We start from the raw sequence: 19,961 nt of genomic DNA, 5'->3' as shown, positions 1-19,961 counted from the left end.
CTTCCTTCCTATGGGACCCTCTCTCTCTAAAGGGGTAGGCCTTTCAAGATCTATAGAATGAGCAATCGTTCACTATCTGTTCTCGGCTTCAAGAGTTGAAAGAATGGAATCCGGAGAAAAGAACTAGCATGAGAAAGAGCTCTCCGTGCTTGCTCTTGCTTGCTTAGAGCTTATGGTACTTGGATAAGAAGAACCACTCTAATTAAAGATATTATGAATGAGCGGTGGCTTGCTTGCATTAATAAGCTTGCTAGAAAGAGCTTACGGTGCTTGAATGAGTATCGAACAAAAGCTAGTGTTATTCTCGTCTTATACGCCACGCAATTTCGGTGATCTTGTTTTCTTTCTTGCTTGTTGAGTTGCATCCGATCCGCTCCATCGCATGCTTGCTCATTTCGAGAGGGCTTTCTTTCTATACTTGATTACTACTTACTTAAACTCCCTTTCTTAAGGCTTTGTGTTTATATACATACTGTAATACTTTGCTCAAGCCCAAGAAAGGAAAGACGCTAAGATAAAAGAACTAGGGAAGAGGTCTCGGTTCAGTTCATAGGTCAGTATGTGTCTCGCCATGGTATCCGACTCATGGAAGCAAGACCACGGGATTACTCTTTAATTAGACTTTCGTGGATTGAATACAACCGGATCATAACAACTAGCCAATGGCGCTCGTGGAACGAGCTAGCCTAATTCTCAAAAGCTCGGGCTCTCCCTTATAGGTATTCCTAAAGCATTGAGATTCTTGATTACTTTATCAACTCAACTAGCCCTAGTTATAGCTTATTCATGAGCTTAGTAGGCTCTCTTTCAGCAGGTATTTTGTTTATAAACTTGCATACAAGAGAATCAATCACTCTATTTCTATTGCTTGCTGGGGGAAGGGAGTGAATACCTCAACTCATCTTATAGCATAGCATGCTTTTCTTCATCTTTCTTGTTCTACTTTTTTATAGCATAAATGAGCTTATGAATTAGCTTAGTAGAGTCAGTCCTGGCATGCTTGCCTTACTTAAAACTCTCATTAATTAGCTGACTCTCATTGAATCAGAATATGCCCAGAAGGAACTGTTTTGGGCACCAGAGCAAGGAGATACAGCTTGAGCTCACCTCTCACTCTCTCACTCTTTGACGGACAAACTCTAACGCGTTAGTACTGCAGCTAACAAGTCAGAAGTGTCCCCTGAGTCCTAATTCAGACTAGAATTGTTCTTTATCTACATTATCCAACAGCCCATAGACGCTCGGGAAAACCTACGTGAAACTAGAGTTCACGCCTATACAAGGGAAAGAAAGAGTGAAAGCACCCTTGCTGTGCTAAATGGTATTTCCGCATGCGTTTGGATGCGAAACCGCTATGGTGAATTTGAAGAGGCTGCAAAAAGGGAAGCAGAGGGGCGTCTTGATGCGAGGCAAGACAAGCTTTTGAAGCGGCAAAGAATGCTACTGAGAATCCCAAGTCGATGCAGAGATTGCAAAGTTGAGAAACATGACCGCACAGGAGGCTGCTGCTGCTGCTCATGCAGTTTCAGATGCAGAAACTGCTATGGCTGAAGCTGAATCAGTTGTCACTCCTTTGGCTCCTCACTTCAAACTCTCTGGGGTCGTGTTATCCATTCCTTCATCAAGGTTAGGTCGACCAGACCAGGATTGAGTCGAGTACGACCCAACTCTAGAGGCGAACCGGGAAAAGGATGCTCCACCTCGCCGGTCGTTTATGCCCATATATACACCCTCTTACTTCTATACTATAGGCTAGGCTTCGATTGAAGTGTGTTGAGCTTGCTGAACGGTATGTCCCGCATAAGACAATAGAATAGGTGGATTTTAGATGCCGATGCGTTTAAAACTTTCATTTTGTTCTCCGGTGTGGACCGCTTCCTCGGTGAGAACTAGTCGCAAACCCGTTTTATAAGGAGAACATAATATGGTTGTTTCTCCTTTTCGGTTTTATAACTAGCGCTTGGGAATTTGGTTATCCCGTGTGGGATAAAGGCGGTTCCAACGGATGGCGATCAGATGTAAAGGTATCGGGCGTGGATTTTCGACACATTCTTGCATATCCAAGTATGCACCAAGAAAACAACACAAGTATCGTAACGGATACACCCGTGTGTATAAAAGGCATGTTACACACCTCATTACGCCTCTAAGCTAGTGGGTGGACTGTTGTTCGATGTCCCAAGGCCCTTTCCAAGCGGTTGGAAGCCCTTCTTATGACAATACATCGGACGATTCGACATTACTTGTAATAGGCAATGATATATAACTACTAAGCGGTCAAAAGATTTAGATTTTTTGAACCACTATGAACAAGAAGTAAAAATCTCAATGAAGAAATTAAATCCGAGAGGGCATCTTCTGTCAATGGCTATATCCTAGGAATTAAGCACCACAGCCGTTGCTCATTTCCCAGGACTGACCCGACTCACACAAATGGGGAAAAAAATGGCTTGTGAGAGCACACGAGATTTCACACAACAACAAGTTAATAATTATAATAAAATAGAAAAGGAAACACATGCATAGACGTCCAGAATTAAGTGCATTAAAAAATCCAGCCCCTAAATAACTAGGCACCAAAACTCACTGAAGAAGATTGAAACTAAAGTTTTCCTTTCCATTTCCTCTGAATTGATCAAAGATGTATGAAAAAGCTCTCCCGAGTAAAATGTGAGTTCATTGAGAGTAAAATGTTTAAAGTTCTCAAACTACGTACCATTGAGAACCTCCACTGAACTGTAGCATCCAAGCCTCCATCCTAGCTTGAACGGCCAAAACCTCTTCCAATTTAGTTCTTTGGGATACCATTTCAGCAGTGAGCTCGTCATTACGTTTTTCAGCTTCCTCAGCCCTCGTCCTTTGTACTTCCTTCCTCTCAAAGATCTTGCTCCTTTGCACTTCCTCCTCTAAGTGAATGGATCTCATCCTTCTAGCTGATGGTGGCATGACACCATGCCCAAGGCCTTTACAATATCCAGATCTTACACCCAATACTGTACTAAAAATTTCATCCTCAGTCTTTGGCTCACCACCTACGCGCCGGACTCAACTTTAAGTTGTCGTGCGATCCGGTTACGTAAGTTTAAACTAGGGATAAATATATGAAATTAAAGTGCAATGGTAAAAGCAAGTAAGAGTCATTTAACTTACATAATTTTCCCGAGCTCTGAGGACTAGTCCATCCCTTACTACTAAAAGTGGGTTCGACGGTAGAATTCAATCTTTCCCACGGTTGTTGGGTTTCAGAGTCACACTGAAAAATATTTGAAAACGCATAATTTATTTTAAATAATAGTACACAACACCAAAGCAACATAAATTATGTAAATAAAAAATATACCGATTCCTCGAAGAAATGTAGAAATGACTTTGAACCAGCACAATGGTTTGTTGAAAGCTTTTGCCGATTACTTGAATTCTGCTCGCTAATTTTCTGAAGTAAAATGAATATTGTATTACAAGTTGTATTTGAATAATATAATCATATAATCAGTGGCTCATTGGACTCAACTTTGAACTAAGATGGGATAAATGTAAAGAGCTGCATTATTGCCTAATCTCAAGTCAAGAGGAAAACAAAGGGTCTCAGCCTTAATAAAAAAAAAATTAGAACAATCCTTTCCTTGGAACATAGCCAGACTACCACTTCAACCTCAAAAATATAATTATATCCTCTTCTAGATTTCCTTAATTTCCTCAAAACACATGAAACCAATCACAACAATAACCAGCCAACAATAACCATTTAAAGGAGACTAATAAGTAAACTATCATACCTTGAAATCTTCCCTTCGAAACCAATCACAGCAAGCATCCCATTTATCTTGCGCCACGCCACTATAAGGATTTCGTCGTGCCACTGCATCATTTCCAAAACGTTTATAGTGCAAGTGAAGAAGACACCTATATCCTCTTAAGCGCTCCCCTAATATCTTGTCCACGACGTACTTCACATGTGGAAGTTGCATATCCACATCAAACTTGTCCTACAAGAAATGCATTACAAAGTTACAAGGAATCATTCTGATATGCCATGCAACTAGAATAAAAACTTTATTACCTTAATGCGATCACGTAATGGTCCTCTCACATCCTCTTCCACTTTATCCCAATCACTGCCTTGTAAAGAGGTCCATGTTGTTGTCGCTTACTACTCCAATCTCCCTCACGAATTGAGGACTCCACCTTCCCACAGGTCTTGCATGATCTTTGTGGATCTCTATCCTAGGTTTTTGACCAGTAGCAGCTTTGTAATCAATGAGTTTCTTATTCATAGCCTTGCCTCTTTTTTCTTAGTTGGAGCTGTTAACAAAAAACATTCATAAAAAAAGAAGAAAAAAAGATGCCTAGTCTTTTATTATTGAACTATCCAATGCATTAAACAAACCAAAATATAATCTTATTACCAATACTTGATGTGTTCACTTCGCTAACCGCTGACATTGGTTGTCTCACTCACTGCCGAAGTTACACTGGCGTCATAGCTATACATAAAACTTAAATTTGATAAAAAACAATTGATATCAAATGGCACATAATCTAAATACAATAATAAAGCACATTAAAAGTCATATATAAAAAAAAATTAATATAGCATTAAAATGGAGAGTTTCAATTCTTAATATATAAGCATGTACGACTTAGCACTAAATAGATCCAACAACAAAACTATCACTTAATGTAATGCAATCCAAACAACTTGTCCTAGCTAGAATATGTTTTAACGCTTAATGTGAATGCATGACATATATATATATATATATATATATATATATATATATATAATATATATATATATATATATATTTTACATACAAAATGGATAATGAAGTTTTTCATTAACATTCATCAATCTCAGTATCATCATCTTTGGATACGACATGCTCCTCTTCAGAACAATACTCTATTAATGTGTCATCTATTTCATCATCTTCCTCGTCAATAATGAAATTGTTATTGGTTTGATGACTTTCCATAGCAGCCACGACCACATTAGCATCAACTTCGTTTGGGTCCAAATCCTCCCTATCTAGACGTATGGGTGTGAATGGTGCATTTTGAACCCCGCTGCTACTTGCTTCATGAGTTTGATCAAGTTGGACATTGTCGATATTCACCCCAACTTGCTCTTCCTGTTGATATGCTACATCACTACCTGCTTCTTCTTTCTCTGGAACATCAAACACGTTTCGAGGCTTTGTCTTTTGCACAACTTTCCAACCAACACCTAATTTGGTATCATCGACGTAAAAGACTTGACATGCTTGTGTGGCTAAGACAAACCTGGTCTTCTTTATACCACATCTTGGAGCCATTAATACTAGTAAAGTGACCATCCGTTTGAATCCCGTCCTTCTATTACCAACATCATACCAATCACATTTGAAAAGATAAACTCGATTCCCAAATAGATAACTAACCTCAAAAACATCGGTTAACACACCATAAAAGTCAATCTCTTCTCCTTGGTGTTCCCTTTTACTTCAACACCACTATTTTGGGTTCGAGATTTTTTTTTCGATCCTTGGTGTGAAACCTAATCCCATTAACAATGCATCCGCTATATCGTTTCACACGTTTATCAGGCCCACATGCCAATGAATATAATTCATCCTTAAGCTTCGGAGGAGTTCTCAACTGCGCTAATACTTGCATCTATTCATAAAATTAGTACACCAAATTAGGAAAACATAATTAGCATATTATCCAAGTTCATAACCATTGTATAAAAAGTAGCAATAATCTGAGCTCTTACACGTTTTTGAAACCAACTAGGAAACAACATTTCTTGTTTCTCATGTAAGTTGTGTGAGCTTTGCATTTCAAGCTCTGTCATGTGTTGACTGCATGCATATCAAATATATATAAACTTAATAACTCAGAGTAGTTGATGATGATAAAAAAGACTCGGTAAGCTAAATGCAATAAAACTTACTCTAAATATGTTGAAATTTCTTCAGAATTATTCAACACATAGTAATGAGCCTTGGCATAGTCCTTTGGATCAAGAATGGAACTTGTATAGGCTCCCAAAGGCCGAACATTCTGTGTGAAAACAGGAAATCCAACCTGTTGATTCTCATTACCACCATCATAGTTTCGTTCTTCACGATTGAACCGAGTTTCAACTCCTTGAAGATACATGGAGCAAAACGTGAGACATTCGGTGTCTACATACGCTTCAGCAATTGAACCTTCGGGGCGAGCTTTATTTCGAACATATTGTTTTAGCGTGTGTAGATACATGTTTACATATAACACACACATGTAATATATATATAGTAAATAAAAACTTGAACATGCTAATTTCAAATTAAATAAATTACAAACCGTAAACCTCACCTTTCAATATAGGATACATCCACCTATCTTTGACTTTGGTCCTCCAAGTATCGCCTCACGTGGCAAGTGGATAGCCAAATGGACCATTACATCAAAGAATGCAGGAGGAAATATTTGTTCGAGCTTACAAAGTATCACCGCAATGTCCTTTTCCATTTTCTCTAATACTTCCAATTTTAAAGTCTTGCAACATAACTCTTTAAAGAACATTCCCAACTCAACCAATGCAATGGCTACATCATTGGGCACAAAACCACGATTGCAATTGGAAGAAGTTGTTGCAAGAGCACATGATGATCATGACTTTTCATTCTGTTATCTTACCATCTTTAGTATTTGCACATCTAGAAATGTTAGATGCATAGCCATCGGAAATTTCACCGACTTCAACCACTTCGCAAAAAGATTTTTTCTCCGAAGATGACAATGTGTAGCATCTTTGGCGGCATTACAAACTTATCACCTCTTGGGATTAGATGCAACTCTTTTCTTATACCCAACGCGCCAAATATAATCGAGCTTTTACTTGAATCTTTTGTTTTGCTATCTATATCTAACAATGTCCCCACTACATTGTCACAGATGTTCTTCTCAACATGCATAACATCCAAGTTGTGTCAGAGCTTAAGAGTGTCCCAATACGGTAACTCAAAAAAATATGCTTTTCTTTGTCCAATTCAACTCCATCTCAAGACGCTTTTCTCTTCTTGTTAGGCGGCCTTTCCAAATTTCTGAAGAGGTTCTACATAGTTCACTGTGATAACAATTCATCCCTAGACAACTTTGTAGGTGGCAACCTGCTCTCCCTATTTCCATCAAATAAGTGTTTGCCACGAAGTTCTCCAAGGATGCCTTTGGCTGCAAAAACGACGATTGGCCATATAACACAACTTTTCGGCCATTCTTTTTAAATACATGGAAATTGTATCCTTGTTACAATTAGGGCAAGCTAGTTTCCCTTTCGTGCTCCAACCGGATAAATTACCTAGTCTTTGGAAAATCATTTATAGTCCATAACACCGCGCAAAGATGCAACCGAAATGTTTCCTTTGCTACTTTGCATCATACGTCTCCACCCCATCATTCCATAACTCTTTTTAGTTCATCAATCAAAGGTCATAAATAGACATCGATATCATTCCCAGGCGATGTAGGCCCCGGGATCGATGAGGGCACATGAAGGTGAATGGTTCTTTCATACACTTCCACGGTGGTAAATTATACGGCATAACCGAGACCGCCACATACTATATTGGTCGCTCATATTCCCAAACGGGTTAAATCCATCGCTATGGAGACCAAGGCTTAACATTGCGAGGATCATTGGCAAACCACTCATGTTCCTTGTCAAAATCACCCCAAGCTTTTAGAGAATCTGGGTGTCTAAGCACGTTCTCCTCATGCTCAAGTTTTTCTTTATGCCATCTCATATCTGCAAAGATTAACCCTCGACATGAATAGCCTCTTGAGCCTTGGTTTAAGTGGAAAGTAACGCTAACACCTTCGTCGTGGTATTTTTTTAGTCTTGCCTTCGAAGACTTGATACCTCGGCTCATTACATTCTGGACAATTTTGAAGATTTTCATTTTCTTTCCAAAACAACACACAATCATACTTGCATGCATGGATTGAGATATAACCAAGTCCCAAGTTACGCATTAATGCCTTTCCTCGTAATGGGACTTTGGGAGTGTCTCACCTTCAGCAATATTGCTTTAATCAAATGGAGAATCATAGTGAATGATTTGTTACTCCAGCGATTGATTATCTTCAAATGAAGCGGCTTTCACGACACAATCTAACTTTGAAGATTTACAGCCTGGATACAAAGGTTGACATGCTTCACTCAAAAGTTCATCAAATGGATCTATATTACCTCGATTCCCTATGTTCCACATTAGGCACCAGATTATCAATGTGTATTGAGCCCGCAAATCTTCAAACATGTCATCCAGTCCATCAAACTGTACCCCTTCACCAACATCATCGTCATCATCGTCACTTTGTTCCTCATAGTCTTCTCCATGAAAAACCCAACGGGTGTAATTCTTGTCCATGTCGTAAAGGTCTAGATCGTCTTTTACCTCATCGATGTGCTTATAATTCCTATTTTTGCATTGTTTGCATGGACATCTAGTCCCCGCCTGCTAAATTCGTATGACCACGAGCAATCTCAACAAAATCTATAATTCCTTTTTTATAGTCAGGCCTAAACCTATTCGGCGATTGCATCCAACTCTTATCCATTTCTAGTAATCAAAGAAGAAAACATGAATCAAGTATGTTGCACCTTTAATAAATATGGCAAAGGAAACATATCTCACCAAAGGAAAAAAAAAAAATACTTGTACACGCCACATGGTGGAACAAAACAACACTACTAGATTAAAATGAGGAAAAAAATATCGCAGATCCTTTCGATCTATTATCATACTTAAGCTGGTATGAATAATTGAAACTATCAGATAAGGACAATTTTGACTTGCTGCAATCCACAATATAACTTATATTTGACTTGTTGCATCCAAATTTAATCATAAAAGGTAAGAAATGTATATATCTTATTTATATAGTAGCTCTTCATGACTACTTCTCAAGCTAATCCCTAATTCCTTTTTTAATATACTGGCCAAAACCTATTTTTGGCAATTGCATCCAACTCTTATCCATTTCCGTGTTCTCTACTACGAGATAATAATTGTACATCACAAAATAAGAAAACCCAAACATTTAAACTAACCAAGGACAGTCCATTAACAATCCAACTTCCTACACCACTATTGATAGAAATTAATTTAGGCATGCATATAAGAATATACGAACAATTACCAGAAACAATGTGTAATTTAACTTCACAAAGTGGTCTTGTATTCAAGATTGCATTCAATCAAACTTCTACTGTCCTTAAAATGCATACACATGATAGAAAGATTGAAAAGCAACCAAAATTAGAGAAAAAGGGCCAGCAATTATCACTGTAACTCGGTTCTAATACATAAGTCATCTTAGCAAGCATGCACACACGTTACGGAAACCAGCATGCACACACGTTACGGAAACCAGCAAGCACATAATTCACCCATAAGCTCATTGTATATAACTATGGCAGTTTACAGAAACCAGTTTTTTTCCAATAGTTATGGCAGTTTATTAGATTTACAACTTTTTCAATCAAAATAGAAATAGTGAAATTAAATACACACTCAGAGAGGAAATCTCATTGTATATAACTAAACCAAGTGCCTAATAAGAGTCTGTTATGGTGGAGATGCAAGTGCAAGTGCAAAAGGGGATTTAGTGACGTCATGTTCAAATTTCACTCCTTAGGTTCTTATAAGAACAAAACTGAGAGGACAGATGATCCTACAAGCAGCAAATGCTTGTAGCTGATGATCCCATCAGCTCAAAAGAAAAAAAAAATCCATCAAGTTAATATGATACAGAATAACAGAATTACAAATACTAAAAAATGCTAGCAAGATGATTCGGTTACATGGTATGTGACAGTGAAAACCAACGAACAATTTTCTACACCAATAACTTGGCATACTTGAAGTAAAATAAATTTAACGGATATAAAGTAAGGATAATCAAACAAAGAATTCAATAATGAAAAACCAAACACCCAACAAAATAATCATACAACAAAACAATGATAAAAAATCAATCATACTAATAAATTAACGAAAATATTACAAAGAAATTTATTAGAACCTGAAACACTGCGGGAATTGTGTATAGAAACAGTGGAGAGAACCTCAATTCCTGTAGATAAACACGAAAAAAAGGTAAATAAATTACGACTAGGGGATAAGAGAGAATGGAATATATCTAAAGTCAAGGATCTTGCTGATCATGGAAGGATGTATGCAAGTATATGTTAAAGAACTCCCAATCAAATAGTCCAACTCAATTGATGAATTGACTTAGAAAATTGGGATTCCCACGGTTCTGGTTTGTTTGGTCAAATCTATTTCCATAAGATGAATTCTACTACTTCAGTAGCTTAGTACGATAATTTGATATCCTGCTCTGTAAGTCTTGTTTGGTTTCCTGGCTGGTCTTGTTTTAGAGCATATGTCAATGTTCTGAAACACAAAAGGATGCTTCCTGGGTTATCTCTATCCGAGTGGCCTAATTTCGTTACTATTAGTTTTACTCAATGTTGCACGGACGCGGACGCGGACAGAGACGCGGACGCGGACGCAGACACGGCGACTCGACTATATCTCAAAAAAATAGGACGCGGTGGCAGTTTGGACGCGGAAATTAAATAATATTAATATATATATTTTAATAACAAAACAGTATAAACTAATTCATTTATGTATAATAAATTCATGAGTATTAGAAATAAACATCGATGAGCTCAAGATTAACTCATTCTCGAAGATTAACTCTGCTCTGTTCTTTAACTCATTCTCGATATAACTCATGTTTCGCACACCCAGACATCACTTCTCAATGTCTCTGACTCTATTCACAACACTCGTCACCTCCTTTCCTTCATTCCAACAGCCCATGAACAAAAAGAAGAAAAACAGACCATTCCTTCAACTTCTTCACTTTCAGACTCTTCTACAACTTCTTTCACTCTATCACTACATTCTGTTTTCTGAATTTCTAGTTCTTTAGAAGTAGCGATTCTAGTATACTACATTACCAAAGATTCGAGTTTGAAGTAATAACCAAAGCTTCAAACTTTAATTCCGAAAAATACAAAACCAAAAATCAGAACTTGAAATATATAATTTCTAAATTTAAATGACGTACCTGTCGAGAATCAGTAACCAAAGAAATGGCTTTTAGCAATTTGAATAAACAATTTCTGTGGTACACTCGGCCTCCTCAGTCGATGAAGAATGGTTTTTCGGTTTTGCTTTTCCTTTTTTTTATGAGTAGCGCGGTAGTTTCTTGACTTTCTTTTATCGGGTAGGGTTTATTTTGGTTTCCCAAATTGTTAGCAAGGTGACCGCCAAAATAATTCCTACCTAAAATCATCCCGCCCAATACTGTTACGACACCAATGGCGCTGCCAATTTCAATCGCGTAGAAAAACAGAAATTGGGTGAAAAAAGGAAATTGTAATATTAAATTTTTTAATGACGCCAAGGGCGTTGCCAAAGGTAAAATACTTTTTTGCGACCACTGCGCGTAGTTGGTACTCAATTTTTTCATTAAAAATGAAATTTCAGTTAAACAAAAAATTTAAACAAATGCTTTTGCAACGCCAGCTAGCGTCACACTAGTTATATCCCCATCAGGTGGTACTAATAAGACGGAAACGTTTGAGCAGCGCCATTAGGCGTTGCAAATGCTATGCTTTACCAACGAAAAGTAGGCGTTGCAAAAGGTTGCGTTGCAACAGATCCCTTCTGTTGTAGTGATAACTACATCTACAAGGCACACCTAAAACCAAAATCCACAATTGGAGAAAACCCTGAAAAAAGGTGGCTACTGAATTATATTCAAACTGTATAGACGATATAGATTAAGTTGTTGTACATCACGAGTTAAAAACCCCTTGATAGTCTCTTACCACAATTCCTACAAGAATAATTTTGTAATTATTACATTTTCCAATAATTTTGTATCGTGCATTTCCTTTTTCGAAATGTTCTACGTACTATCCTACTTCAAAATGTTTTCCATTAATTTGGCACAAAAATTATCAAAGTAAACTAATCTACATCATTGAATAATTTTTTTTAGCACACTAATTAGACTTTTCATTGAGCTGCCTACTTTTAAATTTTTTTTCCATCATAATAAATAGTAACTGCATGTGGAATTTTAAATCACATTATCAATGATGCTTCTTTCTGGAATCCGTGCCGAAAACCCTAGAGTCTAGGATTTTTAACAATGTATTAGGATTTTTTACGCTCCTAATTTGCTTCTTTGTTTCTTTAGGGACTCCTTTGGCAAACTTCGAGTATTGATCATGAACCGATAAGGAAAGAGACAAAGGTAGGGTTGTCGGCAGTTCAATTGTGTAAGCAAAAAATTTTTATTATTGGCTTGGTGCTTTTTCTCAAACATTTTTTTTCCAGCATGTGTTGTGAAATTTGTTCTAATTTTGCTCCTACAAGAACATCTATTGGGAAATTGTCATTGCACCAATCTGTTGGTAGAGAACAGCTCGAATTTATATTCTATTCGTAAGTCTCTATTTATCATGTTTTAGCCGAACTACTTATCCGAAACACAGAAGGGGATCTTTTGATTCACATGAAGACGTATGTTTCACTGATTTTTTTCTTCTTGATTTACTACTTTAATTTGATACACCTAATTAGTTATAAGTTTAGAGCTAAGGAACAAAGCTTATTCAATGACCAGCTGTCCAGAGCATTGGTCTTTTACCTAAGATATTTTTTTTTTTTTGTATCACAAATTTAATGAGTTAATATAACGAATGTCCAGGATTGATTGTGATGCATTTGCCAAGTATTTTTTTTAACAGTTCGTTTTTTACGACTATATAACCTTTGTGGTTTATTGTCTTTGTGTATTTTTGCTTTTTCTTTTTCCTTCTTGGATCAAATTTTCCTTTACATCTTTTGGCAAATTGTTATGGTTTGGGTTTAAAGAACTATATCCTTGGGGTTGGTTATCTTATTATAGCACTTGTGTTTGCATATTGAATAAGTTTGTATACTTCAGTGTCCTTTCTTCTAGCTGAATGTTTAAGAAAATAGCTACTTTCAGCTGGGCATTTATGACTTTTTAAAGAAAATAGCTACTGCCTCTTCCATTTGAATATAAAAATGAAAAAAAAAAATCAAAATAACCAAATAACTGACCTCTATCAACTTGAACCTTAGGTCCTTGTTGACCGAAGCGAATCAGTAGCTTGAAGACAAACTTCTGAGATAGGGATGAGTCTTGCACTTCGACTTCTATCACGATTGGCTTTCTGGTAAATATCTTCTCCTGGCTTTTTTGTTCGTTTTGGTTATCAAATTTTATTGGATGTTGTAGAATTAATTTAATGCAATTTCTATTATACTTATTTGGTCTGTGAGGCACAATAGTTTTCTTACAATTTTGTGCAAAATTAGAGTCCTGGAGAATGACTTGAAATTGAAATTTAGGTTCCCAACTGTGTACACGAACTTGCCCAACCAGGATGAAGATATGGTTACTTACAAGAGATAAGAAAGAGACTACAATAATCTATATAGGGTACGAATTGTTTTCTCGTAGAGTTCATTTCTGATTGTTATTTGTGTGGTACTACACTTACCTTCAGAAAGAGCTGAACACGCTACACTTTTCTTTGCTCAAATCCGATGGCTAAACGGATGGAAATTGCCGTTACTTAATAATAAATGTATATTCATAGTGACATATATGATGTTTTAATTTTTTTTTAAATATGTTTGTGATTGACAGATCCATGTTGCATTTTTTTTTTTACTCTCTAAATAACTTTTCTATTGATAAATAGAAGAGGACCGACAAAAAAAACTGAGGGAGAGACAAAGAAAAATAATAGGAAAATATTGTGGAGAAGTTTTGAAGGTAAATATTGTCGTGAAGGTGTATAATTTGGGTTGCTCATATAGGGATAAGTTTGTTGGACTTGGCTCTTTTATCAATTTATTTATCCTGCAAACCTAGGGTGATAAATCATAAAAATTGAAAATAATGTTGATTGGTTATGCAAGTTCATCCATCAAGACCGCAAGTAAAACATGAAATTGAAAGTTCGCAAAAGTAATTATCTCTTTTAAACTGCCTAGAGATTTGTCAAGATAATAAAATGCTTTAGAATCCTTAAATGTTAATTTTCCTTGCTTAATTTCTTTTCTCTTAGGTATTTTTCAGAACTTATTTGGCAAGTGAGGTGGTATTGAACATGGACAGGGAATGATGCAATATTGTCATGTTTTTATCATTCATTTGTTTATTTTTATGGAATCATAGAGTGTGGCTTTGAATATTATGGTTACCGTATGTAACACATTGCTTCTTTTAGTATTGGTTATGCTGCTTCTTGAAATTATCATAGTTTTATGTGGCTCACCAATCACAACCTGTGCAATACCAAATCCTGTGTAATTATATTCTTCATGACTACTCTACTATCTTTTCTATTTTACCATTTACTTTAGGGAGTTTTGATCTCGAGATGATGATTTATTCGCTATTCGATTCAATCCTCGATCCCACCCACTGTATGTCGGCTTGGTATATTCTCCAAAAAAAATTAATCACCCATTTGTGAGTCTCAGGCGATGTGGCTAAGGACCATCCATATAGCCGATTTGTGAGTCTTTCAATTGCAACCGTTTGAACTTTGAAGTATTTTAAGGTATATAGGAACCGCTTCATGTACTTTTAACTATCTCTCGTATTATCTTACCATTATTTGGACTTTTTATAGTTGAACGGTCAATATTAAACACCATCCTTAGTGGGTTTTACGTGTATATGAGACATTATTAGTGTTGCATTAATGAAATTACAATTTTTGAAAAATTAAAAAATTCTGTGTTGTCTTGGGTATTATCTTTTTTTCAACTATAATGAATTTCTTTTTGTGTCTTGTCTTGGGTATTCTCTTTTTTTCAATTATAATGCTTTAATGCTTTAATGACTTTTTAATCAGCATCCTGGGGACTAATAAATTATAATGTACAAGAGATTACAGCTACGACCAAAACTTGGAATTCTTCATACAAATAGGCCTGCTTAGCTGGAAAACCTCATGGTTTTTTTTGTTTGCAAAAGTTCTTCACCTCTTGGTGCACATTTGGTAAGTTAGCAACTTATCAGTTTTTTAAGACAGTTTATGTTCAAGCTAAGCTCGGAGTGATAGTAATAAACGATATGTGAATCATAGGTAAGCTTATGATAGGAGATTTGCAGAGCTCAACATCGGAACGTGAATCTTTAAATGGTGTTGGTATAACATGTGGAATTGGGATGCTTCAAAGAACAATGGAACTTTCACGGCGTCCGCCTTAACAAATTGAAATCAAAGTTCTAGGTAACCCAGGTCATGGAGGTGTTAGGATGGTCTGCATATGTCATGATGCTAACTTGATTGGTATCATGGTATAATCACATTGTGCCCTACTTTTGAGCAACATTGTATAAAGTTTTTAATCGTTACTTTTTTAATGAAATTGTATCAAATTGTCGTCATAGTAATTGATTTATAGTTAATGTGTAAACATAGTGATAGTAATTGTTAAATAGTTTGGTCACAATGACATTTCTTTTTCCCTAAAAATCAATACTAAATTGCTAATCACATGGTTCAAAAAATGGTTGAATAATATTTGATATTTATCATTGTCATGTCCAACACTTACAACCAGTTCTTGAAGAGATGAATTGCATATTTGCATATACGAAAACATGAACATTTTGCGATTATCAATTTTTTTTTCCATCACAATAAATAGTAAATACATGTGGAATTTTAAATAACATTTTCGATGATGCTTCTTTATAGAATCCGTGCCGCAGGCACGGGCATTAACTAGTAGATGTACATTTGGGGTGGTGATGTCGGCATTTCTAGAGGTACTAGTTAGAACAGGTATCGGAGTCCTAATTCATTAACTACTGTAAACTCTTGTTTTCATCTGAGTTCCAAACCATATCCACTTCTCCAAGCAATTACCAATGGCCGTTTGATCTCCATCTCAATTGGTGACTAAACATTTCTTCTGATTCCCAGATGTGTTGGTGTCCTTTTGATGCATCAGATTAGTTTCTCATCATTATATTGTTGTACTCAGCATCCATTTGATTAAGTCTCTCAACATTAATATTGATCGTCAGAAATTCTTTTTACAAGTGTTTTAATAAACAAAAACTCTTGTTTATCCAAGCGTGAAATAAGGATAATTCTGCTTTCGATCTCTGCAACATCCACTTCACTTCTCCAATTCGGAATCAAAACTTAATTTCTTTGCGGCCAAGCTACCTAGAAAAATTGGCATAGCTGATGTAAAAGCCCAGAAGCCTGGGTTTACGCTACGTCAAAGAATATAGAATATCAGAAAGTGTGATTTACTTCAAATTATATGAACACTATGAAAGTGTTCATTGTGCTAATGCAAACCTCCCAACAACTATTAATGGAGATATAATGAGCACTAAGCTAGTTGGGCAGAAGACCTGGTGAAGATGTATGGACATGGACTGCAACTACATCTACAGGTAAATACGCCACAAAATCAGCATATGAAGCAATTACAGGGCAAGGACAACCTGTGTGTTGGAGTACGCTAATGTGGTGTCGATGGTCTCTACCTAGACACAAGTTTATGATGTGGCAATAATTACTATCTGGAGCCCTACGTACTTACCCAGGACAAATCGGTGCAGCTCAAGATCTTAACTTCTTCATATGTAATACTGCCAGAGAAAGCATTCAGCACCTTTTCTTTAACTGTGGGTACACAGTACAAAGACAATCTGGAAGGAAGTAAACACGGTTGTGGGATACCAAAGAATAGTTTTAGGAGCTCCGGAAGAATGGAAATGGATTCTTCACACAGCGAAAAAGAAGAATATCACTTTTCTGAATTTTTTTAAAGTTTGTGTGGCAAGTACTACTCTATACTGGTTATGGAGGGTACGAAACAGTTGAAGATTCAAGAAACAAGCACGTGATAAGAGGACTTTACTCAACGGACTCAAGGAAGAAATCAGAAGGATTCTACAAAACAAAATGATTCGGGTACGTGATAATCCTTTGATAAGAGATTTTACAAGTAGACTGGGCATACTGGTCACATTCAGCCCCGCTCAGAAACTCTCTCTCATTTGGGAACCCCCTGACCCAGGATAAATGAAACTTAACACTGATGGTAGCTAACAGTTTGACAGAGAAGGATCAGGAGGTGTCATCAGGGACCACAATGGCTTTGCTATACTATGTTACTCTGCCAAAAGGTGTAAGAATTGTGATCAGCCAAGAGTTGATAGCAATTGTTAATGGTCTCAAATATGCAGAGAAGAAGGAAATAACAAGGTGAAGGTTGCAACATATTCAAAGCACGCAGCTCAGATAATAAACAAGAAGGAACTCCACGGGAAGTGGAAAACAAAGTCTTAGAGATTTGGGAGCTGATGCAGCAAGTAGGACAAGTGCAGGTTGTTCATGTATATAGGGAGGCAAATACAGCTACAGACTCCGCTTGCATTTTTGCGGAAACACACACACACTATATTGGCGGGTTACGCGGGGTCATCAAGCTGTGGGCTATTTGACTTTCTGAATAGGGATTTACTGTAGTCAACTCCAATCAACCCAATAAATCCCGGTGGAGAAGAAACCAATAAATCCTTGTAGAATAATTGGATACAGTACATCATTGACTTTTTTGGCATATGGATTAGATTGTATCCGAGAATCCAACTGAGAAGACTTCTTCAGTAACGTTTTCTCTCCCACTGTGTGTGTGTGCGCGCACACGAAGCGTAGATTTGCTATTAAAACAAGAGGCTGCAAAAACCACTTTGTGTAGACAATGATGGTGGTTCTAGACTTTCTAGCTTCATAGAAATAAAAGTGAACAATAATATGACACAAAGGAATACAGAATTACAGATAGCTTTTGTGTAAAAATAAAGCTACCGTTTATTTTTATCAAACATAAGTTACTTGGCAAACATGGTATACCACATTTAAACCTCCAGTAAAGGCATTGTCTAAGGTATGCCTTTGATGGAAGTAGTCCAGACCTCACACCAAATGAACCACGCAGGCAGAAAAACATAAAATATTGGCTCACATCAATATTGATTAGCTTTCTCGTAAACAAATGGTGAGAATAGGCAATACTTTAGGAATAACAAATACCAAGACTGATTCCGTAAGATGGATGACTACGATGCTTTGTCCATCAACTGTATTGGGCTGAGAATGTTCGACTTGTTAGCTTCAACAATGCAGCCATTCATAATCATCTCCTCTAGCATGAAATGCACCTTCTCCAGATGAAACATAATGTCTGACTCACACTGCACAGTTGGGTAACTTTTCCATTTAATGATAAGCAAAATGAGGTTTAATTCAGGAGAAGATACAATTTGCAAAAACTAGTCCAGTGATGATTAAGTAAGAACATATTTACATACTAACAATGAACTTACCACATTCCCGAATAGGCGATCCATGGTTTCAACTAGCAGATGTATAAATTCCAGAATAGCTAACTCATTCTAAATATTGAACAGGAGAATGAACAATGACTATACTTAGCTAGGGTGGTAGGATAATTACCTCGTCATTGTCAATCCCAACTAAGAAAAACAATCTTGTAATTCCGATGCTCCACAAACGAGCACTGCACACAAAAATATTATTAATATCCTGAAATTGACAAGTGAGATTAATTGAGGATTGGACCTGTTGTTCGTTACGGACGATTTCACCCTCGAGAGCTCTTCGCTCTTCAATAGTCAGGTATTCGTCGAGTTTGTTTACCAACAGTATGAACCGGATCCCCATCTACATTTTTTTCTCTCTTTTTCTCATCTTTGTTTTCACACACTTTCAATTTTGTTTCGGACGATTTAAACTTGGACTCGGGGTTATGAGAACAATCTCGATAACTTTGAATTGAATACAATGTCCAATAGCCAGGGCCCAATAGATCTATGATTTTCTGTACAATATCGATGAAAATATACCAGATTTTGGGTTTAATCTCCCTAGTTGATACATAACTAGCATAAAAACCCCCTCATTACGTACTAACCCATAAAAACCTCCTATTTTTTTAAAATACCCAAACAGACCAAAATACCCCTGTAAAAACGGGCTGACTTCATCAATCTTTACTTCTAATTTCGGCTTAAGGACAAACCGGGCTAACGTCATCCTATGTAAATTTGTATTTACATATGACAATATAAAATTACACAGTCTTCTTAACCTATTTAAATTTACATTTTCATATGAAATTTTTTTTCATAAGAAAATTTATATTTATATTTACATAACCTGTGTCACCTGTCAGATGTCAGAAAAAACGTCTATGAAATTTCATATTTGCATATGTAAATTTGTATACACATATGTAACTTCATATTTGCATATGTAAATTCATATTTCCATAACCCGCGTCACCTGGTTAGAACTCAAATGTCAAAAAAACGTCTATAAAAATTCTGTGATGGTAAATATAATTTTACAAAATGTGTCTATATAACATCGAAATGAGCAATCAAATATATTATGCATTGCTTCTTGAAGGAGCCTAGCACTAAAATAGAGATTTGCCATGCACCAATAGTGGGCAAACTTGGGCTTCAAATTATACACAGATGACAATATCTGGAGGGGTCTTCTTAATGAATCGCTTAACAGAACGGAGAATCTTCTCATTTTGCCGTTGATCCGACCAGCATGGTAAAAGGCCATATGTATCAATCACCCGTACCTTAATCCCTTGAATTGTTCCCACCACATCCTAGACCTTCTTTATACCCATCTGAAATGCATCTGTGCTGAACTTGTTTTCATTAAATATGGAATTAATAGTAGCACTTTTACCAACTCCCGATTTTCCAAGAACCATGATTGTGCAAGAAAAATCAATGGGATCCTGGCCAGCTGACTCTAGCTGCTCAGCCATGGCACTAGC

At 36.6% G+C, this 19,961-nt stretch overlaps 2 long non-coding RNA genes across 2 annotated transcripts; both read right to left on the bottom strand.

Moving 5' to 3' along the window:
- Positions 1-3,339: 3,339 nt before the first annotated feature.
- On the bottom strand, positions 3,340-4,120 carry LOC147525297 (uncharacterized). The gene is made up of 3 exons (XR_015197928.1): positions 4,061-4,120; positions 3,777-3,986; positions 3,340-3,433 (listed from the first exon to the last, which is right to left on the bottom strand). It is a non-coding gene; the product is annotated as an uncharacterized LOC147525297 (long non-coding RNA).
- Positions 4,121-17,907: 13,787 nt separating this feature from the next.
- On the bottom strand, positions 17,908-19,060 carry LOC147525296 (uncharacterized). The gene is made up of 3 exons (XR_015221234.1): positions 18,722-19,060; positions 18,596-18,659; positions 17,908-18,333 (listed from the first exon to the last, which is right to left on the bottom strand). It is a non-coding gene; the product is annotated as an uncharacterized LOC147525296 (long non-coding RNA).
- Between the last annotated feature and the right edge of the window lie 901 nt (positions 19,061-19,961).

This window comes from Coptis chinensis, chromosome 1 (assembly GCF_015680905.1).
Source record: "Coptis chinensis isolate HL-2020 chromosome 1, ASM1568090v1, whole genome shotgun sequence".
In the NCBI taxonomy this organism is placed as follows: domain Eukaryota; kingdom Viridiplantae; phylum Streptophyta; class Magnoliopsida; order Ranunculales; family Ranunculaceae; genus Coptis; species Coptis chinensis.
Note: the sequence above shows the minus strand (reverse complement) of the source record. Positions and strands in the feature narration are given on the sequence as shown.